Source organism: Tachypleus tridentatus, chromosome 9 (genome assembly GCF_004210375.1).
Source record: "Tachypleus tridentatus isolate NWPU-2018 chromosome 9, ASM421037v1, whole genome shotgun sequence".
Lineage (NCBI taxonomy): Eukaryota > Metazoa > Arthropoda > Merostomata > Xiphosura > Limulidae > Tachypleus > Tachypleus tridentatus.
This window is the reverse complement of record NC_134833.1, coordinates 69,105,846-69,132,600: the sequence shown is the minus strand read 5'-3', so window position 1 is coordinate 69,132,600 and position 26,755 is coordinate 69,105,846. Positions and strand designations below refer to the sequence as shown.

Sequence of the window (26,755 nt, the reverse complement as noted above, 5' to 3'; positions counted from 1 at the left end):
TTTGTAATAATACCACCAGGATGTACACGTTTCTGAGGTTTAGTGTTTGTAATAATATTGTCAAGATATAAACGTTTCTGAAGTTTTGTGTTTGTAATAATACCACCAGGATATACATGTTTCTGAGGTTTTTTGTTTGTAATAATATTGTCAAGATATACAGGTCTGTGAGGTTTTGTACTATCAGGATGTATAGGTTTCTGAGGTTTTGTGTTTGTAACAATGTTACATTTTTTTTTTTTTGTGTTTGTAATAATACTATCAGGATGTACATGTTTCTGAGGTTTTGTTCTTGTAATAATACTACCAGAGTATACACTTTTTTAATGTTTAGTTTTTGTTTTATAAAAAAAGAATTAACATAATGCACACTTTTCCGAGTTTTCTTTATAAAAATTGGTAACAGATTTTACACTTTTCTGAGTTTTTTTTAATTTAGTAGAGATGTTAATTAATCTGAAACACGTTTTGTTAAATGTTCTCATAAAGAAAGTAAACATCACAAAAACGATATTATTTCAGCATATCACTGTTATTATACATTTCACAAGTATTTTACCAACTCATAATCATAAATGGATTACAGGTAACAATATTTTTTGTTATATAAGGCTTAGCAGTTTTCATATAATAATTTAGAAAGTAACAAGTATAGCATTAAAACGATTTTAATAAAATAATTCATTAACACACAATGTCCAAATTGTTAATAATATAACATTTTCAATATTACCACAACACTAAATTAGACACGTATTCGATATAATTATTAATATTATTGACAGGGTAAAGTTTTAATAATATTAACACGAAAGCTAAATTACTTTGTGATTCATATTTTTCACAGGATATTTCTTCATATTATTACAGATTCAAGTTAGAGATTTTATCGGACATATTTATTGTCACTGGTAAACAGAATATTTTTGAGTATTACCACGGGGATAAATTTAGACTTTTTTTTTTTTTTTTTCTTAAACTTGCTTATCCATAGGGTTAGACTGGCCCGGCATGGCCAAGCGCGTAAGGTGCGCGACTCGTAATCCGAGGTTTCGCGGGTTCGCGCCCACGTCGCGCTAAACATGCTCGCCGTCCCAGCCGTGGGGGCGTTATAATGTGCGGTCAATCCCACTATTTGTTGGTAAAAGAGTAGCCCAAGAGTTGGCGGTGGGTGGTGATGACTAGTTGCCTTCCCTCTATTCTTACACTGCTAAATTAGGGACGGCTAGCACAGATAGCCCTCGAGTAGCTTTGTGCGAAATTCCAAAAAAACAAAAACAAACCATAGGGTTAGACAGTTACAATTTGGGTTACTAACTTAGACTGTGATAGAACTTATTTATATAATTTTCAAATGTATTTAAGGTACTTCTACAAAGCTAGAAAACACTTTGAAAAAGTCATTACATGTTTTTTACATTGATCGATGAGTTAGTTAATGTAGATTTGGTTTATAATATAATTGGTTTTATAATTATAATTTTATGTTACTTTGTAGATGCGAAACGCATTAACATTAAATTAAATTTATAAGAACTGTTCTAAATAACTGATATATTACCGAAAGTTATTTTGTAATGTCTGTTACGGACAGGTTCAGCTTATAGCAGAGAAAATTTCATTATAATACTTGTAAAGAGAACTAAAAAAAACGTCCAATAAATTTCAAATAACCTCATGTGTGAAACTCCCTAATCCTTAGAAAATGATAACGCCTTTACTGTCATTAGTTATTTCTATTTGTACCATCGAATTTTTTCATTAAACCGCATTGTTTAAGCCCATTACCGTATTATAACAGCCATGTTGGGGATCTCAAATGTCTTCCAAGTCCGGACTGTATGACATGTGACCTGAGTGTATACAAAAATCATGAACAAAAAATTATACACCTTTGTGCTGCTTTCAAGTATAGAAATCCAGTAAAGATCGTTAGCAAAGAGGTCACATTTCACAAATACGTCAGTCTACTTACATTTCTATAAAGAAATTTAGATTTGAAGCCTCGACTCGAGTAGATAACTTAGAGTTACATACATAAAGATCAAAAGACAAGAGTAAACGTGACATTGTCATCCTTTTAATGTATCATGTAGAGTTAGCTTTCACTAGTGTATAACTGAAACGACAATAAATCATGTTGCACACATGCAGGCGTGATACGTAATTTTTGTTTTGACTGTACCTGTTCTTTCAATATTGAAATACCGCAAGGTAAATCTAGTGAAGTCTTCAAACAATCATTTCAGTCTTAGCTCAGATAATTCACTATGCAAAATAAGACTTCATTCTATATTTTAAAACACAGGCATAACTCTCATTTTTGGTTTTAGCATAGACACTTAGATACAAAATATTTTAAACTGGGACTCATACTCAAAATAACTTATAGTTTAACTGCAGGCTCGTAGACCCAAAATAAATTGTAGCTATAGTTTCAACTACAGGCTTGTAGACTTAAAATAACTTAAAACTCTAATTTAAGTACAGGATTGTAGCCCAAAAATAACTTAGCTATGGTTTAACTGTAGGATAGTAGACACAAAATAACTTATGGCTGGGGTTGAACTAACTTACAACCACACTTTAACGTACCGGTACAAACCTGTTGTAAGCCCAAAAGAGTCTTATTGTTTAACTGTGGTTTAAGCACAGGATTGTAAACCCAAAATATCTTATTGGGTCTTCGTTTTAAACCAAATATGTATGTTTAGATAATTTTTAAGACTTAGTTTAAGGAATGAAACATATCAGCTGCAAGCTATGCCTTCAGACGAGCAGTGCCACTCTTAACCTAATCACGTATGTTCATAAAGTGGTACAAAAATGTTTTAGTATATCATTATTTTATAGCTTTAAAAATCAGTGTACTCAAACCGTTTACCATCTGGCCAAAATATATCCATACTATTTCGAAAGAGTACACATTATTTAATAAATAATTTCCATATCCTTCAGAGAAAAGCTCATACCGTTTAGAAAAAGTTATAGACATATCATTTACAAAAAACAAACAAAGAAAAACGTATTGTTCTGTACTCTTTGTTTGTTTGTTTGAAGTTGAGCACAAATCTACACAATGGGCTAGTTGGGTTCTGCCTATCACAGATTTCGAAACCCAGTTTTTATTCTTGTAAGTCTGTAGACATATCGCTGTACCTATATTTTCAAATTACACTACGTAACAAATTTTTTACTTTTTCTTGTTCCTGGAGAGAAAGTGTTATTTCCAAATCGCTTATGCTTAAAGTAAATGGAAAAGACTTATTTTTCTCTTCAAACTTTGATTTTGTAACCTGGGTTATGAAATTTTCAAATTTACTCATTTTCCAGAACATTCCAGGTAGATTCAGTGCTGAGTAGCTGATAAAGAATTTTCAAGAACTTTTTAGACTGTTGTAGAACTTGCGAGAATTTTCAAGAACTTTTTAGAATTTTCTAGAACTTTCCAAAGTAATACATATAGAGGGGCTCACCGCTCACCACTTCAGTTTAGTTCTAGCTGCCTAAGTGAACACATAGACCTATCTGATTTTATCAGAGATGGCATCAAAAAGCTGCAAGTATTCTCCAGACACATTCTGCTATGTATGTGGCCAATTTATCAAGACAAAAGCGAAAACGTACTCTGTGACAGCATCTGATAAAATGTGTGAAGCCTACAAGTCATATTTCAACATGTCTGTTGAGGATCAAGACAAACCCTGGGCACCTTATTTTACCTGCAAGCACTGCAAGAAAACTCTAGAAGGTAAGAAATACAATTTTTGTTTGCTTGAATAGTAAGATTTTATATTATACAAATTTTAGACCTTTTAAAACTTGGTGCACCTGAAAGACGAATACAACAGCGTCAAGACCTTGCTAGAAGCCTTGAAGTATGATGAGTGTGGCTGGGAGGTTATCGGAGACTTCAAAATGGTGGCATTCTTGATGGGTCTCCAAGGAGGCTTTACCAAGTTTCCCTGTTATCTTTGCCTTTGGGACACCGCAGCGCACTACAACAGGAAGCACTGGCCACAACAGATCGAGTTCTCTATGGGGAGGCACAATGTCAAGTGTGAGTCACTAGTGGACCTCCAGAAGGTGTTGTTCCCACCATTGCATATAAAATTGGGTGTTATGAAACAATTTGTTACAGCTCTTGATAAGGAGTCTGTAGCCTTCAAGTACCTTCGAGACTTCTTCCATAAGCTGTCTGAGGCAAAAGTCAAAGCTAGTATCTTCGTTGGACCACAAATAAAGAAGATCCTGGAGTGTACAGAATTCCCGAAGAAGCTCAGTCGGAAGGAATAAAATAGCTTGGAGCAGCTTTGTCGCAGTGGTTCGGGGAATTTTGGGCAATCAAAAGGCCGAAAATTATGTGGAATTGATTGAGGTTCTGATATAGAACTACGGCAAAATGGGCTGCAGGATGTCCCTAAATGTCCGTATCCTTGACGCTTGTCTTGATAAATTCAAGGAGAACATGGGAGCATACTCAATGGAATAAGGCGAGCGCTTCCACCAAGATATACTGGACTTTGAACGACGCTACCAAGGAGCGTATAATGAAAACATGATGGGAGACTATATTTGGGGGCTGATACGTGAAAGTGATTTACATTACAGTCGCAAATCTCGAAAAACTACTCGCTTCTAAACAATGTTCTTCATTTTTGTATAACTTTAGTATAAACACATGTAAATTTTGATTCATATGTTGTTTTATTCAGACCTTATGTAAATAAAAATGTGCAAATTTGCCCGTTTTTACATAGAAAATAGGTTAATTTCTAAATTTCATTAACCAGGTCACAAAAGCAACATTTGAAGGGAATAATGGCCATTTTCTGTACTTTTACAACATAAGCAACTAACAAATAACACATACTATCCAGGAACTAAATTTGTGTTACATGGTGTTATCTGAGCATTGTAAAAAGCACCTATTTTTATACCTTTTTCAAATTATCTGAATATTGTAAAAATACGTTAAATTGTGAGTAAAGACTAGCAGTGTTTTTTTTTTTCAAATGCGCACGTGTACAGGAAACACGCTAAGATTTATCACTGTAGACCAAAATATATCTTATCGCCCACACTTCTGTGCTTATAACTTTTGATACCAAAACTCGTTACACTCTTTATCAGAGTGCGTGAAATGCTTAAACTCGAACATTAATAAACTGAATTATTATTAGTGTGTAAATTTAATTTGGGGACCATCCTGTAGAAACGAATGGTACGCTAACTTCCTGGTAACTAGTAATTACTGCGCCAATTGTAGTTTCTTAAACGTTTATGGAAAAATAATGAACTACCTACTAGTCGTCATCTTTTGTTTGACAACTGGCTTTATTTTTCTAAAAAAAGCCAGCTTTTAATATGTTTTTTTTTTTTTTTTGTGTAGCATCCTGGACATTGACACTTGATATTTTGAAGTGGAGAAGAGCACCAAGTAACTGGTAAGATATTTATTAAAAATTATTGAAATATAGGCTTTCTTTGTTATTTAGGTCGCACGCACGTGGGCTCTTTTGTGTTTTCTGTATTTTATGTCATGTATACATCTGTTCACAGGTGGCATCTAATGTCACGTAAATACACAGACAGCGATAACGAAATGTACCTGTAGATTTGAGAAATTATAGTAAACCAGATGGAGTTAGAGAGAAAACCCAAGTAGTACGTGTACATCAGAACTACTTCTATATCGGTCAGAGGTTATGGGTTTTCTCCAGTGTTAACGGTTTAGAATAGTCACAGGCCAATTCACAATAGTTCAAATCAGAATATGATAAGCAGAACTAATATTTGGCAATTTAGAAAAATCCAATAAAATAATTGTTATCATAATCTAAATTTTTAATTCCTTTGTAATTTATTCCACGTTCGATCCCACTCTCTGTCTTATATTTTCACAACCCCACCCTGATTGTTATGTATTTGGTACCGCCTGGGTTCAAGCTGGGATACTTTTTTTACGCACTAGGATTGAAGGGCGAAGGGAAGGGGAGGGAGATAAGGGGACAGGAAGATATTTTTTATGAGTGCTCATGAGTTAGGATATCCGCAGGCATGGAGACCGGCCAGTATGCTGTAATGCTACGAAACTTTGTCATCGTGGTTGGAAAACGGTCAAATCAACTAGAGAGCACACATGATTTGTTGTAAATATTTCTCCTATACCTTGAAATTGAATTTTAATTTAATCTTCTGTTAGTGATACTGAAGCAGTGAGAGGTATCATCACTGTAAGTGCCGTGTCTTTTATTAGCAGTTCCACGAGGTTGTTTGTCGGCTCCAGCGGAACAACGCGAGTGATTTAGCGGGAAAGCTGGGACGGAGCACGACTCAATGAATCGGAGTTTAGTGAAGCCTAATTACATATATAGTTCATATTATGATAGCATACTTCATTTAAACTATTCCGTGGCGCACAGAGGAGCAAGGAGTTTCAGTGTGGCTTATTATTCAGGTAAGATAGTTCGAGTGATGTAAAATATTCTAATTTAAAGTGAACACTCTCCACTAACTTAGTATTGATAATGGGAGTTGGTTCTTAAGATTTAAAATATTCAGAAAGCACCCATCAACACTGTTCATCCAACACAGCACAGTAATAGTGAATTATTATTGTTAGCTTATCTAGAGTTTACAGAAAATATAAATCAACATTTAACCATCTCACGTCGTAGTGAATTACTATTATGGGCTTATTTAACATAGAGACACAAATGGCTCATTTGGTTCTTCAAGAGCCACAATACAATTAAATAGTTAAACATATTTTATTTCTTCAGAAAGTCTCTAGATATTTCATAAACTTCTGTAATATGCCAATCTATCAGCTTCACTTCTGCCCACCTGGCAAACATTTGGAAAAATAAAACTAACAACTAGAGACAAACTTGCATTTTTCTAAACTTTTGTCCTCAAGACTTGTTTGTTACCATTATCGTAAAGTACGAGATAATTTAAGGTTTGCACCCTATCCATTCCCAGAAAGTCACGTTACACTTTATCCTTATTTTTTTTTCAAAATATCTTGATTTATCCTTTCAATATTTTCATTCCCAGGATCATCCTAATAGTCCTTCTCTGAACCCTTTCTAATAAGATATACTTCCTGCGATAAGAAGGTCAAAACTGTACACATCATTTTAAGTGAGGCCTAACAAGTGATTTATATAAAGAGATAATTACCTCTTTTTATAGTAATAGTTATTATGAACTATGAACTAATTTAGGATCTATACAAATGATAATCAACACTTTTTATCCTAAATAAAAATAGCCTCAATGAATTATTTCTTATGAACTTATTGAGGATCTATACAAATGTTAATCAACACTTTTTTATCTAAAATAAAAATAACCTCAATTAATTATTTATGAATTCATTCAGGATCTATACAAATGATGCATCAACACTTTTTATTTAATGTAAAAACAACACAAATGAATTATTTCCACTGACGTATTGAGGAATTTGAAAAGGGGGAATACAAGTTTTACCCTTCATATTTGCATATAATTTCTTGGAACGTGAAGAGGATTTTGAGTGAGCTAGATGCAAATTGTAGCTGAAGTACATAAAATTGCCGAAACTTAGAGAGTGAAATTAGGAACTGCAGGGAAAACCGGTGGAAAATAAAAATACAAGTTAAGCTAATGAATATATCCTATAGGCTCTTGATAGATGATGAATCAATACTTTTCATGTAATATAAAACAACCACAATGAATTATTTCTTAAGTTCATTTAGAATCTTAGTCAGTGAATAGTAAATTGTGTTTATTGTTGAGTTTAAGGGTACTTCTGTGCTTAGACTATTTATTCAATAAGCAAGATGAAGATAGATTTTTTTTTACTTTAAAATGTTTTGAAAATGCCTTGTGTTAGTAAGAAAACTGTTGTATTAATTTCGATCAACAGCCGTCGTTAGTATGGTATACAGTAATAATAACGAATATTAATTTTTGTGTCACTTTGAAATATAGAGGTATTAATGTATAGTCCCTTTGCAACATACCTTTACAGTTGTAAAACGAGTGTTAACTTATGGTTCTTACAAGTGTGAAACATAAATTAAGCTAATAACGTACATTACTTTAAGAGTCAGTTTGAGACTTATCATTACATTAATAACGAAGATTACTTTTGGGAGTCTGTGTCAAACATACCTTTACAATTGTAAATATAGTACTTATAATAGGCCTAGAATTTCTAAATACGTTTTTACTCTGTAGGAAACTCCAAACTTTTGCTCTTTCAACTCTTAACTTTATTCCGAGAAGTCAGTGTTACTTTTATGATTTATGGGAATTAAAACATGGCGTCCCTAATCTGTTGAAATAATAACACTACAGGCCTCAATACCAAGTGATTAAACCGAATAAGTCATGCATATTGAAATAATAACGTCACTAATATGGGATGTTGTTTACGTAATGAGAAAACCAACTTTTTGGTTTTCACATGGTGACTCGTGCTTTATGACTATCCCACATTGTGTTGGTTGTCTGAGGTTAGCCTAGACCAGTGGTAGGCAACTTATTTTTTATAGTAGCCACAACTGTGGCTAATGAAAACAACGTTGGCCACACTATTCAAAAAAAAAAAAAAAAGAGAGAGAGAGAAAGATGTTAGTTTAATCAAAATAATTACATTTCAACTAACCTTCAATGTGAAAATTGATGGGTTTTTTTATCAACACAATTTGTGAAATTTGGTTTAATATCTGTGTTCAATGAGCATCTTAACTCTGCTTCTAAATTTATGTCAGTAAGCCGAGTTCTGTATCTAGACTTGAGAAAATCTATCATAGAAAATGTTGACTCCCATATACAAGTGGATCCAAACATGGAAAATAATTTTGAAATTGCTATCTTTAAATGAAGCGCGATGAAGCACGCGACATTAGATGACGTGAGGTAGTGCAGTTGCTGATTGCCAAATTTGCGACAAAAAATAAATGATGGAAAATGTTGAATCCTAAACTCGAACTAGCCACAATTGTGCTATTCACTGGCCACATGTGACCAGTGGTGATGTAGTTGCCCACCCCTAGCCTAGACTATTAAGATGTTGTGCTACACTTCTAATGTTTCTGGCGGTTTTATTATCTACACTTGTGTTGTTGTTTTTTCTCCGTGAGTAGGACTTGTTACGTTCTACGCTGTTTTATGTTTATATTATGTTCGGTTTTTGAGCATGTAATAATTAACGCTCTAGTAACTTAGGCTTTAACATAATGTTGTACGAAAGTGCTCCTTTGAAATTGTAAGTTTCTTTATCGGAGTGGTTTCAAAACGGGAAAGTATGACGCCTTCATTTTATCTTGATTTGTTTGAAAGAAGTAAAAATGGTATGAGCATTGTGGCAGGAATACAGAACCTACTAACTGACGACTTGATATGCATACCTAAAATAATTTTCGATTTAAAACGTTCTGTGTATATAACAGCAATGTCATAGACTCATTCATACCGATATATTAGCGGTTCTGTCAAAGTATAATTTTCTTATTAGGATATGTATTTTCGTAACAAGTGAAAATTTCGTTTCATAATTATAAAAATATAGGGCATTGTAGTTGGAATATTTCCCATTTAAAAGCATCACAATAGCCGTGTGTAACTATGTACTTAGCGGCACTTGTTCTTGCATGTGTCTATAATATAAATAAAAAATACTTTTTGTAAGGAGTATTTGTTGGAATAAAAAATTTCAATGTCTTGTTCAACAAGAAAAATTCGAAAATAAAAATTAGTTTCAGTTAGAAAGATTGCTTGTAATTCTTAGTTGATGAAAGTAGAACACTATTTAGGCCTAAGGAACAAGACGAAACTTGTATAGCAGTAGAAGAACCCTGACAACACGTTTCTGGTAAATTTATGATATGATATAGATAAAAGGGACCATCAAATTTGCTTTAACTTTGTTTCTTGGTTATCAATTATTAGTTATACACATGATAACTCAAGGCTAATAATTAATTGGTGATTAGTGGCGAAAAATAAGTTACTAATTAGTAATTATTCTAATATGTTGTTACCAAACGTGATAAAGTTTGATGTTGCTGTAAGTTTGTCTTTAATACGTAATTATATTTGTTTTTGTGACCATTTCGTGCATCATTGTGTATGTTTCTAAATGGGTTTTATCTATTGCGTCTCTTATAGTAGTAATATATTAGACATAAATCTTATTTTAGTGGATTAATACTTTAAATTTAAAGTGCCTTTTAGAGTATTAACATATTCGATATAAACTCTTTCAGCGGATTAAAATTATCTGTTTTGTCTGTTAGATTACTAACAAATTTGATATAAGCTTCATTTCAGTGGATTAATACAAAATATTTATCTTTGACTTTTATGACATGTTACAAGTCAGCTTCGTGTCAGTCTTGGTAAACTGGTTTTTTTGGTTGTGAAACCATATAATAATAATACTAAATTAACACAGAAATGAAATATAAACACCTGACTATAAAGTCGTCTTCAAAGCTGTAGTTATCAGCAATTATCAGTGTTGAGTGACCCATGGAAGTATAAAAGCAACCCTAAAAGTTGAAGTTAACAGGAAAAATGGATTGGAGAAGTCACGTGATCAGTAAAGTGGTATAAATGTAATAACTTTAGCGTAAGGGCGCAGAAACTTGTGAAAACAGAATTAAAATTAAAACATGAATTAAAATACATAAATGTCCATTTAAGCCAGTCTTACTAATAACTGTATCATAGAAACAAAAAAAAAAAAACCACTGAACATAGAAATGACAACCTGGCATGTAACTAGCTGTATTACATATAATGTCTGCTTATGTTCTTTTATTATATGCTTTATTTATAGTCAGGGCTCGTGGCATTACAGCTTGATATATATAACATATTTTTTAATGTTTTAAGTTAATTGTGAGATGCCTTCCTACAAGAAAACCTAGTTCCATTGTGTTGAGTTGGAATTGATGTGTACAATGATTATTTTATATCTTGTGAATATTTAGATATCGTATGTTTCAATTTTATATTAAATCTAAGCCTCTCTGATAAAACCCTCTGTTTCATGTCACGATTTCAGCGTTTCTGTGATTTCATGACGCTCGTGCCAGAACTCGTTGTTTAATAACATTCTTACGCTCCAAACACCTCAGCTGTTTGTATACGATATTAGGTAAAACCATAAAGGTCCATAGTATTGAGAAGTTCGAAGCATATTTTAAATATATTGGTTTCTGTCATTTCTGAAGGCGAAACAACGTGTCTGTCTCTGATCGGGCCAATTTTACAGTCCATTTCAAGCTGTTTACTTTACGTCTAACTGACACGTGCTCAACAGAGCAGGACTCGTGCTGCCGGGTGTACCTCTATCGATAAAATAAATTTACGGTCAATAATGAATCGCTGATATGTAAGTTATGACTTAATTTAAACTACAGTCAACTGTTTTAACGTGATCAGAGTTTTATTACGTATAAAAATGTGCCGATTTCAGGATATATTATGAAAGTAAAATAACCACATGTATGAGTCAAAACATTAGTTTTAGGAATAAATTACTGACCGTTATATTAGCTTTAGAACATAATATATTAATGTTGTGCATAATAAAAGGGCTAAAAGTACCTATTTCCATAAATCCATGTATTCACAACATTGAAATAAAGAACGATAAGAATGCATTGAACTATAGATTGGTTATTAGTAACCAATCAGACTAGTGAAATATTTGGTCAGTAAAGTAGTTCAAAATGGCCTCAAATATCTATCAGTAAAATAAGTTTACGGTCAAAATAACTTTAGGTGCCAGCCAGTAAAATGGCTTTAAAGAAAATTTAAATTAAGACCACCTGTTTTGTTTTTTTCTCTCTGCTCTTGTCGGGATCACTGCTGAGGGGTGACGTTCTTCGAACCAATAGAACTCAGCGGCAAGTTGTCAGTCGAATGATGTATTACTTTTCATATTTACTTTTAGAATATCAAACCGCTGAATAATTCAGAAGAATACATAAGTGACGTAACTGCTACATATTCATGAAATCCAGCATGAATACAGGTTTACTGTGGTTAAACAAAATCAATGAAATATTGTATACATAAACACACAAGCTTTTATCTCAGTCTATTAAAAATTCAGTTCCCCAAATTTTCAAGGTTGTACTGAATTTGTTAATAGTTAATCTCTCTCTCTCTCTATATATATATATATATATATATATTCTAAAGCAACATGTATATTACTACAGTTGTCTATGTGTGTTCAGTGACTGTATGTAACAAGTAATTACTACAGTTGTCTATGTGTGTTCAGTGAATGTACGTAACAAATATATTACTACAGTTATCTATGTGTGTTCAGTGACTGTATGTAACAAGTATATTACTATAGTTGTCTGTGCGTGTTCAGTGACTGTATGTAACAAGTATATTACTACAGTTGTCTGTGTGTGTTCAGTGAATGTATGTAACAAGTGTATTACTACAGTTGTCTATGTGTGTTCAGTGAATGTACGTAACAAATATATTACTGCAGTTATCTATGTGTGTTCAGTGACTGTATGTAACAAGTATATTACTATAGTTGTCTGTGCGTGTTCAGTGACTGTATGTAACAAGTATATTACTATAGTTGTCTATGTGTGTTCAGTGAATGTACGTAACAAATATATTACTACAGTTATTTATGTGTGTTCAGTGACTGTATGTAACAAGTATATTACTATAGTTGTCTGTGCGTGTTCAGTGACTGTACGTAACGAGTATATTACTACAGTTGTCTGTGTGTGTTCAGTGAATGTACGTAACAAGTATATTATTACAGTTGTCTATGTGTGTTCAGTGACTGTATGTAACAAGTAATTACTATAGTTGTTTGTGTGTGTTCAGTGAATGTACGTAACAAGTGTATTACTACAGTTATCTATGTGTGTTCAGTGACTGTATGTAACAAGTATATTACTATAGTTGTCTGTGCGTGTTCAGTGACTGTATGTAACAAGTATATTACTATAGTTGTCTATGTGTGTTCAGTGACTGTACGTAACAAATATATTACTACAGTTATCTATGTGTGTTCAGTGACTGTATGTAACAAGTATATTACTATAGTTGTCTGTGCGTGTTCAGTGACTGTATGTAACAAGTATATTACTATAGTTGTCTGTGCGTATTCAGTGAATGTACGTAACAAGTGTATTACTACAGTTGTCTATGTGTGTTCAGTGAATGTACGTAACAAATATATTACTACAGTTATCTATGTGTGTTCAGTGACTGTATGTAACAAGTATATTACTATAGTTGTCTATGTGTGTTCAGTGAATGTACGTAACAAATATATTACTACAGTTATTTATGTGTGTTCAGTGACTGTATGTAACGTATATATTACTATAGTTGTCTGTGCGTGTTCAGTGACTGTACGTAACAAGTATATTACTACAGTTGTCTATGTGTGTTCAGTGAATGTGCATAACAAGTATGTTACTACAGTTGTCTATGTGTGTTCAGTGAATGTACGTAACAAATATATTACTACAGTTATTTATGTGTGTTCAGTGACTGTATGTAACGTATATATTACTATAGTTGTCTGTGCGTGTTCAGTGACTGTACGTAACAAGTATATTACTACAGTTGTCTATGTGTGTTCAGTGAATGTGCATAACAAGTATGTTACTACAGTTGTCTATGTGTGTTCAGTGAATGTACGTAACAAATATATTACTACAGTTATCTATGTGTGTTCAGTGACTGTATGTAACAAGTATATTACTATAGTTGTCTATGTGTGTTCAGTGAATGTACGTAACAAATATATTACTACAGTTATTTATGTGTGTTCAATGACTGTATGTAACGTATATATTACTATAGTTGTCTGTGCGTGTTCAGTGACTGTACGTAACAAGTATATTACTACAGTTGTCTATGTGTGTTCAGTGAATGTGCATAACAAGTATGTTACTACAGTTGTCTATGTGTGTTCAGTGAATGTATGTAATTTGGATGAAAAATTGATTGTGTGTATACACACGTTACAGTTGTGCTGAAAATAAAATCTGATACTTCGAATATGCGATTCAGAAAAGTATCCATTAACAGGTAACTTGTTTACATAAGAAGTTGGTCAGAAAGCTAGAAGTTTCGTCACACATATGTCACAAAATTCCTATTAAACATTAGTACATAGGTTTCTAACCATATACATGATGGTAATATTTATATCACTGCCTCTGTTATTTTGTTTTAGTGTTTAGTCAGCTACCAATTGGATACTGAATCAAGTTTTTGTATTATATTATTTTGAAATATTCAAAATATTCTTTATGAATACGACCAATAGAAGGTAGAATATGTTTAAAATCAACGCTTGTCTTCGACCCTTGAAGATTACTTATTAACTGGACACGTTCGACGCGACTAATATACACACTGACACTTATGACGAATAACATACATTAGATCGGTGTTTGTCAAAGTGTGGTATATGCACCACCGGTGGTAGACGGCAGGGACAGAAAGAAAGTGGGATACCCGTTTTAAAATGTTTTGCTCCTGAGCTCGAAATCGTCTTACTGACGTGGAGCTGTACCTACGTCTTAAATCTCACCAACATAGAACCAGATATCCTTGTTTTACTGTTTAGTCACGACCCAGATATCCCTGTCCGACTTTGGGGTCGCTAGCAGTTCTTAGCCTCCCATTGGACAATCATCAAGTTGTTTATTTCCAGGTATATATACAGATTGGAATGTAATGATTATTAGTTTACAACGACATTGAATGAACAACATTAATAAAGTTCTTAAGCTTCAGTACAATATTATATTCTTTCCTCACATATCGCTAACTACCTCCCACACCCGATGTAATATCGATAAGGCTAAGTATCAAAAGTGGCACAGGGAACTTAGCGTTTGAGAAACACTGCGTTAGAAAAACACTTCATTGTTTACAGGTTTAATTGCGCATGTCTTCACTTTATTGTGAGCTATTTACTTTGGAGGTAAGTTAAGAACACAGCTAATATCGCATGGAGGTAGGCCAAGAACACAGTTAATATGCATGGAGGTAGGTCAAGAACACAGCTAATACCGTATATTCCATTGCGACAAGTATAGATAGTCATGGAAAATGTTACGTAAAATCTTTAGTACGTGGACCTAGAACCTAAGAATTTTACACAAATTTTACAAGATGTGTCTTGAAAATGATACAAAGCTGTACTGGATCTGTACTATTCTTATAAAACGGCTGCAGGAACCAGTCTAAGAGAAGCATTCTACAGTTACTAATCTGTAGAAGTTAAAGAAGATGATGAATGATGGTACTGTGAAAGTCAAACTATAATGTTGAAAAGCTTAGGATTCAGTAATTCATGAAAGCAGTTATTGTATAGTTAAACTATAACAGTTTACGATTCATCAATTCATGAGTAGACTTTAATAAAACAAAATAACAGATAAGTGGCAGAAACTAATGTGCGCATGTACTAAGTCTAGTTAGCACTAGAGTTTCAGGGGTATTTTTAGGCAGACTAAACAGAGTTTTTAATTTAGTGGATTTTTCCCACTTGTTTCTGTAAACTTCGTCTCGCTTTACAAAGTCTATCAGAGCCATTACTATAATTATGGGTGATTCAGAAGTAAAATCTATCAGAACCATTACTATAATTATGGGTGATTCAGAAGTAAAATCTATCAGAACCATTACTATAATTATGGGTGACTCAGAGGCAAAGTCTATCAGAGCCATTACTATAATTATGGGTGACTCAGAAAGAGGTATAAAACTGTAGACCAATAAGTTGTATAAACTAACGTGAAACTTGGAATAGTGGAAATATTTACCGGAAGGGCTACTACCTGTTATTGTCCAGAATGCAAATAAAGCTAGCACCTATGTGTTGTTATAGTACGAGGTTGCAAATAAGGCCAACAACTATATATGTTGTTGTAGTACCAGGTTGCAAATAAGGCTAAGAACTATGTGTGTTGTTATAATACCAGGTTGCAAGTAAGGCTAAGAACTATAAATGTTGTTATAGTACCAGGTTGCAAGTAAGGCTAACAACTATGTATGTTGTTATAGTACCAGGTTGCAAGTAAGGCTAAGAACTATAAATGTTGTTACAGTACCAGGTTGCAAGTAAAGCTAACAACTATATATGCTGTTAGAGTACCAGGTTGCAAATGAAGCTAAAATTTGAAGGTTATTATAATACCAGGCTGTTAATAAGTCTAACACCTATAAGTTATTATAGTATTAAGCTCTAAATAAAGTTAATTTCTGCAGGTTATTATAGTACTGGACAACACCTATATGTTATTGTAATAAGATGCTGCAAATAAAGCCAACAACTATAAGTTATTACAGCACCATACTGTTAATAATGCCAACATCTATAGGCTGTTATAGTACGATACTTTAAATAAGGTCAACACTTGTAGGTTATTGTCATTCCAGACTATCACCCAAATTACTTCTATGTGTAACTGTGTTTTATGTTCTCGTAAAACTGATTTGACTTAAAAGTAAACGGGCATGTCTGCTTAATAAAATAGAATACTAAACAAGATATTTATTACTAACTAATTATGAGTTTACTGACTTTTGCTGATTTCGTGAAAGAAAGAGACTGAACATAAATATATATAACCATAATGAAACTGTTTATTGAAACCCAAAAACAATTAAAATTGTTTTTGTTTTTTTAATGTGTATAGGACGAAGGATGGCATTTGTAATGTATAATTATCTTCGTGCACTTTCTTTACAGCTTATAACGATGTTTAATATCAAACTGTGGGCTTGAGCTGTAATTTCATTTCACTATATTCTCAGGAAGCTTGCACACTATGTTACTGTTGTTACATCCCACTGAAACATAACGGAGGTTGTAACCTCGAAATATCACCTTACCTACCTTGTATATTGCACTTGTGAATTTTATAATAATAATTTCTAGAGGAACCAGTCGTTTGTCAACGGACTAGGTATATCACTGTACATGTTTTTATCACAGTGATTGTAAGGTGTTAGGTTGCTCCCCGGTTTCTCAGCGGCAGTCTGTGTTCAGAATGCAGGATTTGATCCTTGCGGTGAACATAACATAGATAGCCTATTGCGCTTAAAAACAAGCTGTGACGTATTTACTTTTGTTTATTTACAACTAAAAGCTAATCTAAAATCCAAACTATCTTTATAATAGACCAGTAGAAGTTACTCAACTCGGTGTTAGTCCCTACGATGGAGTTTGCCTGGCGAGATGTCACGTGACTAGCACTCTTGTTTTTTTAATTTTATCGTTATCAGATCACGCTATCAATTGTTGTCTTGCCCTCTAACTGTTGTATATAATACAAATTATACCTGTCTTTCTTTCTCTTTCAAACAAAATTCCTTTACAGAAAGCATTCTTTTGATGAATTAACAGGAGAGTCCTTAAAGGTTTGATAACAGAGATAGGAATATGTGTTAATTGTGTACATATATTTGTGGTTAACTATTATTTTCCCTGGATGGTTTTATGCCTGTTTAGGTAACCGCATATAATGTTTCTTCGTAGTGTATTTATCTTCCATTCTTTCGTATCCATGAAGTAACTTTCTTGTAGATGTGTATGTTGACTTTTTCGCAGACTAAGCAATGAAATTCCTTGTTTTCGTGCGTTGTGCTGCTCGTCACTGAACAGAATTTAAAATTACAGTTTACTGGGGATAAGTATGAACGTGTATATTTTATATTAACACTCGTCTTGACGCTTATGTGACTTGTACTGTACCCAACTTGGTACCTACGTTACAGTTACTCTTGTCAGTTGGTTGGATTAACCAACATATCAACACAGTTTCCCACGTTTTTTTTTTTTCTCGATGCCATTTCATGTATACGTAAAGATAAGGGGAAGCTGTGCCTCCTCACCGGACGTCTTGTCGCCCTATTCTCCCCAAATATAGACGGTTACCCTTGTGGGATACCAGTACTGGAGAGTTAGGTGTTTAGAAAAAGTAATAAATCTTGAGTTTTGTTTCTGATCGCAAAACATGGGAAGTTACGTTATATAGTGTAACGGTTCTGTCAGTTTGCTTGCATTGTCAATCTCTTTATGATTCAGTCTTTCTATCAGTTTGAAAATTTAAAGTTTTAGGAGAATGAGACTTAAGAAACAAAGAACTTTAAAATGTTAAAATTGTAATGTTCAGGCAACAGATATGTATTTATTAATACACGTATATATGGTTAAATTCTGTAATTAAATACTGATACTTTTAGGTAACAGTTAAAATAAATCAAAGAATTATGTTATATTACTTCTAGGTAATATACCCAATTATAACTTACTAAAATATATTTTACAAAAAACATTTTTATACTAGTTGCGTAATATATTCAAAGAAAAAAATGGCCACCGTATTTTTCATAATAAGGGCAATAAAATGTTCGTCGTATTAAACACATTTGTCATTCAGCTGACATACCAAGGCAATGTTGTAATTTGAAATGTTAAGGTTACCTATAGTTGTCTTTTGTAACGTCTTTTGAAACATCTATAAAATATATTGAAGACTTTTAAAATAAATTTTGATTTAATATTTTTACGGTTTGACATTTCGAGGGCTCAACACGTGTAATTGTTTCATAAATTTTGAAATTTATGTATATTTTTAGTCTCTTTACCTTTCTATTTCCTAGAAACTTATTAGGCTTCGAAAGTAAGAGTCCACGTAGTTTTAATTACAAACATACTTTAAATCAAACTAAATTTTTAAATATATTGTAAATGCGTGCTTTATTTTGTTAGAAATATTTGAAACTTTGAACTATAACTAATTTTGGTTTCCAAATAACCATCAATCGATAAGGAGTTCGCTGGACAGCGGCTCGCTGTCAGTTATGAACATAAGTACGGGATACTCTTTGGTGAGAAATTGAAATGCCTTTTCTCTTTTGCGTAAGAACACGTGTTTGTACAGTCTCTTGACGGTTTGAAGAATGTTAGTTATCAGTTATTGCTGCACTTACAGGCGAGTTATCCCACCCAAGTGACGGACTCACTCCGCGATATCTCCATAGATAACATACGTAATGGTGTCGAGACTTTCTTGCATTTAATAGTACGGAATAGTTGAAGACTACTGGCATCTATAGGGGTATAAATTCATAACGTAATAATTATTTAATAGTAATAATAATGTAATAAGTTCAGAAATAACTTTATCACGATTCAGTAAAGTTTCGATAAAAATGTTAGTAATGATACCGAAATTTGTATTTTTTTCACTAATTTTAACACCAAACGTACTAACGTTAAAATGACTGTCTTGTGCACTGTGGAATATCTAAAGGATATACTGTAGAATCTGTCAGCTTCATTTCTGCAAACAACTAGTCTATAAACGTAGCTATTGTTTATGGTAGCAGTGTATTCTATGTTATAGTTCAGAACTATTAGAAGAAAAAATAGACTTGAAATATGAGACATTTTTAACCAGTTTGTATTTATAGTAGCTAGAAAATCAACAAGATTGTGGTCAGTACAATATATTTTTCCTGACAGGAACTGGATAGTATACTTTTAATGGTCTGAGAACAAAGACAGCGATAAATACTCATGCGTTTCACGATGAAGGTGGCCGAGTAATTTTTACTTAACTTACGAGTCTTGTGTTTTAAGAAGTAAGCAAAGCATGGCGAAATTTACAATTTGATAGTAATGTTATGTTTTCACTATAAGTAGCCCTAAATATTCTACACTAACCACAATGCTATATTATAGAGAGCATTAGTTGTTTATACTTACTAATCATGAGAATTATATTTTCCCCAGGATGAGTATTTTCACTTTAGGATAACTACAAATTATAGTTACACAAGTATTTAATAACATAACTATATTGCTCAGGATATCGAATTACTTGCAATCCGAATAGAGTATCCCTTGACACTCAGCTATCTTTTGAACTGCCATTTGTAGTTATGTTTGGTCGTATTATACTAGATCGTTTTAAGGTTTATTTTCCAGTATAAAAATGAATAAATTCTGTTTGTATTAATTATATCCAGTTGTACATTTGAAGCTAATAAACGTAGTAGTTAACAGTTTTGATTTTCTTTAGCTCAAAATGAGATATTTTCAAATGCTTTTAAACTATTTGTGTTTACCATTCAGTATAGTAAACCTTAAACAATGTATGTGTTGTACCGTGTTAAATGCTATACAGTGTGTATGATGAACCTTAAACAATGTGTTGTACCGTGTTAAATGCTATACAATGTGTGATGAACCTTAAACAATGTATGTGTTGTACCGTGTTAAATGCTATACAGTGTGTGTTGTACAATGTATACTTTATATCTAATTAGAGTTAGAAAAATTTACAAGAGCGTGGAGTGGGGACTCTAAAATATGAAATAACACACAGAAGTATTTTTTATAAAACTGAAACTTTTTAGAATATAAGTCATCCATGATAGACGTATGTAATATTTTAAAAAGGCTGAGTCTCCTAGATGTTTGTGAAATATAACAAAATGGCTTTGGTTGTATTGTGTATGTGGTTAATTGTCAGAAACGATAATTGCTCGTGACGCTTGATTTATTCGTAAACGAATTTGTAACTTCAAAAATATTTAAAGGTGTAAATGACACGAAGTGTTCACTTTAAACGTTTTAGTTATTCTGAGTTTCTCTGTGCCATCTTTCCTTAATTTTGAACAGTGAGAAAATAGCCAGCGAACAACATGTATCGACAACGCTTCATCTTTTGTAATATAGATACAAAGAGCTGAATGTGATTTTTGCATGAACGAGAAGCAAACCATGGAATCTTGGCTCTACAGTTCGGACTGCCCACCTCTACGCAACGCCCAATCAAATCTGTTAATAATTAGCAGCTTAGTTGTACATCTGTGTATTGGGAAATAGGGAGAAATTCAAGGAATTAATAAAAAAAAAAAAGATTGTGGAGTTCTTTTACGAAAACCACATCACTCTAAGAATTCATTAGTTTCCATAGTAATATATGACACATCTTTTTTGTAGATATTTACCGTCACAGTGACTGACTAGTCAGTTGACGTGCTTAGATAATTGGATGTACATTATTAGTTATCTGCCTAAACACACACGGCCAGGATAACACGTTGCTGCAACATATATGGGTCTATTGCGTCATAAAGATGCCAAAAATATTCGAATTTAAATGACGTAATGTCTAATATAGAACTCATTGTTAATGTGTTTTACATGTAAATATGTTAGTTACGTCTTTTTATTATCATGTAAAACGGGTCTATTTAGGGCGGAATCTTGGCAAAGAATGTAGTTTGTTTCGATAATCTATGCTTATACCATCTTTTAACCATCTGACTAAATTAAGAAAGAAAAATGTTTATCACAGAAAACTGTTTTATTTGACATCTCTTACATTTTATGTTTTCTCGTACACTTTCATACTTGTCTGTCGACGTTTTTACTCTTTTTCTCCCAGAGAGGAGGCAGCCATATTTCTTTCTACTTTGGAAATGTCATTGGCTGAATGATAAGCGAAAGGCGGAGCTCTGTTGCATCCTATTTTTCGTCGTCGTCTCTTGCTTTGATTCAAATCTCTACACGATGAGACAGTACATAACAAAATAGAAAGAAGTCTTGAACTTTAAGGGTGGGTATAATTTACTGTATTGTTTAGATATACCTACGTATGATCAGGAATGAAATAGTGGATGAACGTGGTATATGTAATAAATGCAGTGCCCTAATATTTATTTAAAGTAGTAGTTATTCCCTCTTTTCTACTAATATCTAGTGAAACACCACAAGTTCTTTGTGATAATACTGTTTACATTTCAAGATTGTTGTCTTTACGATGGCTCTTTGTGCCCTTGAAGTTGCTTGAACTTTCCGTAACTTTGAAATGTCGTAGACAAAAGCACATTTGTATATATTATAGGACGGTAATTAAAACTTTTCTGCTTTATTTCACTACTAGTATAAGAGCCCGTCAAAAATGGCAAGAAACCATTATTGAATGATTAAAGAAAATTATAGAATTTAATTGAAAGGAAGTTTTCTGTGCTTCCAAATTTCACCTATCGTTCACTTATTTCATCAGTCTCGAAGAAATAATTTAATTACGTTTTTGTGAAAACTACGCAAAAAAAATCAAATCTTATCGTGAATAAAAGTATGTGTGTATTATGAAAAAGAGACTAAGCCTTTCCACTGTGGTGCAGTATAAAACATAGTGTAGACGTTCCGAGACTAATTTTCAACTCTTTCGACTGTACAGAAAATAAAAGATATTTGGTAGCAATAAACGTTCATTTTTATTTGTTTTGAGGAAAGTGAGTAATATATTTATTACAACACAAAAAGAATATTTATTAATTAACATTTATTTACCACTTAAAACTTTTTGAACACTGAATTTATCGTTGATAGTTGTACACCAATTTGCAGTCTAATTTAAGCATTTGGTCTAATCCTAAACGTAACGAAAGACTTAGCTGATACACTATTTGGAAAATTTGAGCTTGCTTTTGGCGCTACAACTCAATATTGTAAAACTTTTTAATTAAGCTATTGTGCTGTTAGTTCACCAAACTTTTATATATAACAAACCGAATAAAAACAAACCTAGAATTTCTAACAAATCAACATGAATATTGACCATCTAGCATATACACTGTAGTTAGCCTATGAATAATCAGATTATAATTTTGTTGACTTATTCAATACAATAAATGTTGCTTGCTGACAATGTTTCATTATCTGTGCTGTAACAGAGGCAACATGAATTGGAAACTAATTTCGAGTCTGATTATAGTGGTCAGTATTTTATGTATATAACATTGTGTAAAGGCTACCTAATTTTAAATTGGTCGATGTTCAGCGTCCGGTATTTTTTATAGAGTTAGCTAGATTAGAAATCTCGTATTACATATAATAAATGATGTGTATTTATAAGGTTTGGCTAGAGACCATTACATTATCAAAAACGTTATACATAGACTTTGAAATCAAATTCATTTATGCCCAAAACGAATACAGATATACTGTAGAGTGATAATTATACTATATTTTACTACATTAAACAGGTACAGTGTAACATGGTTCAGTAGTTGAAGTATTAGAAAACTTGTATTGTTGGCTGTTATGTAACATTAATTTTTTATTATTGACAGTGTAGTTTGTTTGTCATCTTATATTTTTCATGTGTTTTGCTCGTAGTGTTGGTTATTACTTAATATATGAATGTTTTATTGTTGACAGTTTCGTTTCTCAATAGTCTGATATTTTAAAATACTTGTAGCATTTGCTGTTACATATGAATCTTTTATTGTTAATGGTGTAATTTGTGAGTGGTGTTATATTTTGAATATTGTTTACTTCTAGTGTTGGCTCTTACATATAAATGTTTTATTCTTGACGGTGTAGTTTGTCAATGGGCTTATATTTTGAATATTGTTTACTTATAGTAATGGCTGTTACATATGAATGTATTATTGTTAACGGTGTAGTTTGTCAGTGGTCTTATATTTTGAATATTGTTTACTTGTTGTAATGGCTGTTACATATGAATGTTTTATTGTTGACAGTGCCATATGTCAGTAATCTGAGGTTTTCGACATTAACGCGGATTTGTCTGAACGGAAAATATCAGAAATAACACATTTTTTGTGTTTTCTTCTAAGGTGCAGATTTAAACTACAAGTTTTGATTTAAGAAAATCACCAAGACAACAGAAGATGCTACTGTTTCTTGTCTATATGTGTTTATCAATGATTTCATCTAGTGAAATATATTTAAAGAACTGTAATACATATTATCTGCACATGACCATAATTTCGTTTTCTTAAATTTCGATACAATACTAATATAGATATCGCATAACTATAAAAAGTATATTCACCGGATGAACCAATTCTTATGTGTCAGTCAGATTTTTCATGGACTAGTATTACAACGCATTTTACGATTGGAAAACTAGAACGTTAGGGTTTTCAGCATAAATTGTAATTTTTGTTCCTGACATTGTAAACTCTGTTCTATTTTAATAGCCTGAAATAGTATGAATAAGGCAACACATTGTTTATGAGATGAAAAACTGTATATTTAAATTATAACAGTATGGTCAGATTAGTTTGATATTGTTACACAGTATAAAACCTATTTTATTTAAGTAAACAAGAAGAAAACATCGTGGATACTTACATCCTCAGAATTTCGGAATTACGTCGACCTGGTTGGCTGAACACCCTTTTACTCACTGACAGGAGATGCCATGCTTTCTGGAACTGTTGGTCTTATACTCGTTCATATAGGATGGCGATTAGACACGAGCATGTTGTCACGTCTTATTTCCAAATTCCACGTGAAATCGTCGGGGTGGAGCCAAACGGGTTGTGTCGCAGTGTAATACTTATTGGTTGTAGATAAATAATAGATAGATGTATCAGCAGAAGAGGTCGTCTGCATATATAAGTGCAGATGAAAGGTGGAATCAGTTATTGCAGGATCAACTGATATTATATGACTTAATTACTCTTTTATCTAACAGTCTGTATACATAATCTATAGGACACGTAAAATTATATGATCCAACTCAGCTATATTAAGTGAGGTAACCTGAGTTTTCAACACCTTGATAGTTGAAATATTTGAATTACCATTTCATAAACAAATAAACTGAAAAAAGTGTTAACTTTTAATGTTTATCCTGGGAAGCATCCAGCAACTATAGAAACTCACGTATTAGAGCTGAACAAACAAACACAAGAATACACGACGTAAATATTCTTGTAAACCCAACTATGAAGTAGTAACGAAATCATGTTCAAACAGTGTGATAAAAAGTTATAGTAAAACACCCGCAAGAGTATCAAACATTACTGATTAATGCCTGTTACACCATAAAGGTTAATAAAGGGGAAAAACTGTGACAGAAGTCACAGCATTTAATGTAGTTTCCTATTAGTACAACTAATCACTGGAGAGGTGAATATTTATCATACTGACTTTTACAGTAGAAATATATCTCGCTGGTTGTTCAAAATATTAGGATATTTAGCTTTCAGCAAACAAGTGCAAGGAGCCATAAACAGCGAATGTCAAGTTCTTGAATTAGTGGGTTTGATTGATGTGTTAAAATATTTGTATAAGTCGTGGATACTTTTCTGTGTCTTGGACAATGATTCAAGCAGTAGTTCGCTGTATACTTAGTTAACGATTTTGTCAGTTTTGATACTTGTTTTATGAAAATGTAATGTCTTGCTGTATATTCGGAAAAACGCTTGACTTCCTCAACAGCATTCAGTAAGCTACTAACTTATAGCTAAGATAATTAATATTCCAGTGCGTATATTTTTCTTTGCGGATGTTAGTTGAGTACAACCTTTGACCAGTCACAGTTCGAACTTCTTTGGAATTATTTTGTTACTTTAAAACGATTATCGTGGAAACTCATTATAAGCTATGCTTTCGGTAAGTTATTTTACATTTGTTTGAATATTAATATGTTTCATATATCTGAGTGGTATTGTACCGATATTTATGTCATACTGCATTGAACTTGTGCCATTTAAAATTTAATGTGGCGTGCTCTGCTTAACCGCAGGTATCGAAGTCTGATTTTTAGCTTTATAAGCCATCATAATTATCTGTAATCAATGTAATAATAGTTAAAAGCATGGAAAATTTGAAAGACTCAAACCTATGGCTAAATATTTTAACTATATGAGAGAAATTCAATGTTTCTCTGTTTTCATAATTTTAACAACTGTGAAATAAGTGAGACTGTTAGATGATTTTCAACGTTCACACAACCTCACAAATATTACATTTCGTTGTAAATTTAATGGAATTACTTTTGTATGGCTGATTTTAGACATTGAATTATATCCTCTTGTTTACACGTAACAAGTTTCTTTAAAGGGAAATAACAAATTTGTGTAAAGCGTAGATTAAAATGTTTTGTTTTTGCTCGACACTGTGTATAACGAATGTCTTTACCTATAACAATGATTTACTGATATCATATAAGATATTATTTGAATCGATTGCATAGATAGAAATAAAGCAATTAGTGAAAATAAAGGTCAATAATAATTTTGGAAGATTCAAATCTCTCAAAGATTAAATAACTGGGAGTCCGACTCCACAGTCTACGAATGTGAAAACCTTCAAAATTCAGGACTTTTCATTGACATCATGAAAAACAAATATTTAATATGCATGGTTACATACGTGTTCGTATGTTTCGAAGATCAATATGCTATAGCATGAAAAATTTGTAAATGAAGTATTTTTAGGGGATCTACAAGTTTCACAACACAGGCATCTGTTTCAACCTTTGTATCAAGTTTGTTAATTGTTCATATACATTGGCTATCTTTTGTTTGAAATATTAAAGGTTTTACATATCTTTCGAGACTAATATTGCATTCAGTTCTTCATTTATGAATTGAAAGAATCATACCTCGTCTGCACATACCAGAAACACATTCGCGGATACGCATTTTAGGTTATTACGGTCTTCGGTTTTCTTAAACAAAGCTTCGCAATAAATGCTTCCTTGTTCAATAATGAATCTTGTTTAATAATGCCTATGGCGGTTATTAAAAGAATATAGTTGTGTTAATTAATCGCTATTATGAGTGATTGATAAATGTTTATCACTTATAATGGGGAGACCTCCCAAAGAAGGTTTTGTTATTTTAGTTTACCTCCTCTGAGATCTAAACATCCACCCACGTGTTTGTC

General features: G+C 32.6%; 1 long non-coding RNA gene across 5 annotated transcripts in view; it reads right to left on the bottom strand.

Moving 5' to 3' along the window:
• The window catches only part of LOC143225426 (uncharacterized), a 44,640-nt gene extending 20,293 nt beyond the window's left edge, over nucleotides 1-24,347 (bottom strand). For 3 of the 5 annotated variants that reach the window (XR_013013839.1, XR_013013840.1, XR_013013838.1), the window contains exon 1: nucleotides 24,209-24,344. This is a non-coding gene — a long non-coding RNA (uncharacterized LOC143225426). Of the gene's footprint in view, nucleotides 1-19,017; nucleotides 19,138-21,422; nucleotides 21,604-24,208 lie in introns of all 5 variants that reach the window. The other 2 variants (XR_013013837.1, XR_013013841.1) reach the window with 2 other exon arrangements.
• Nucleotides 24,348-26,755: the final 2,408 nt, after the last annotated feature.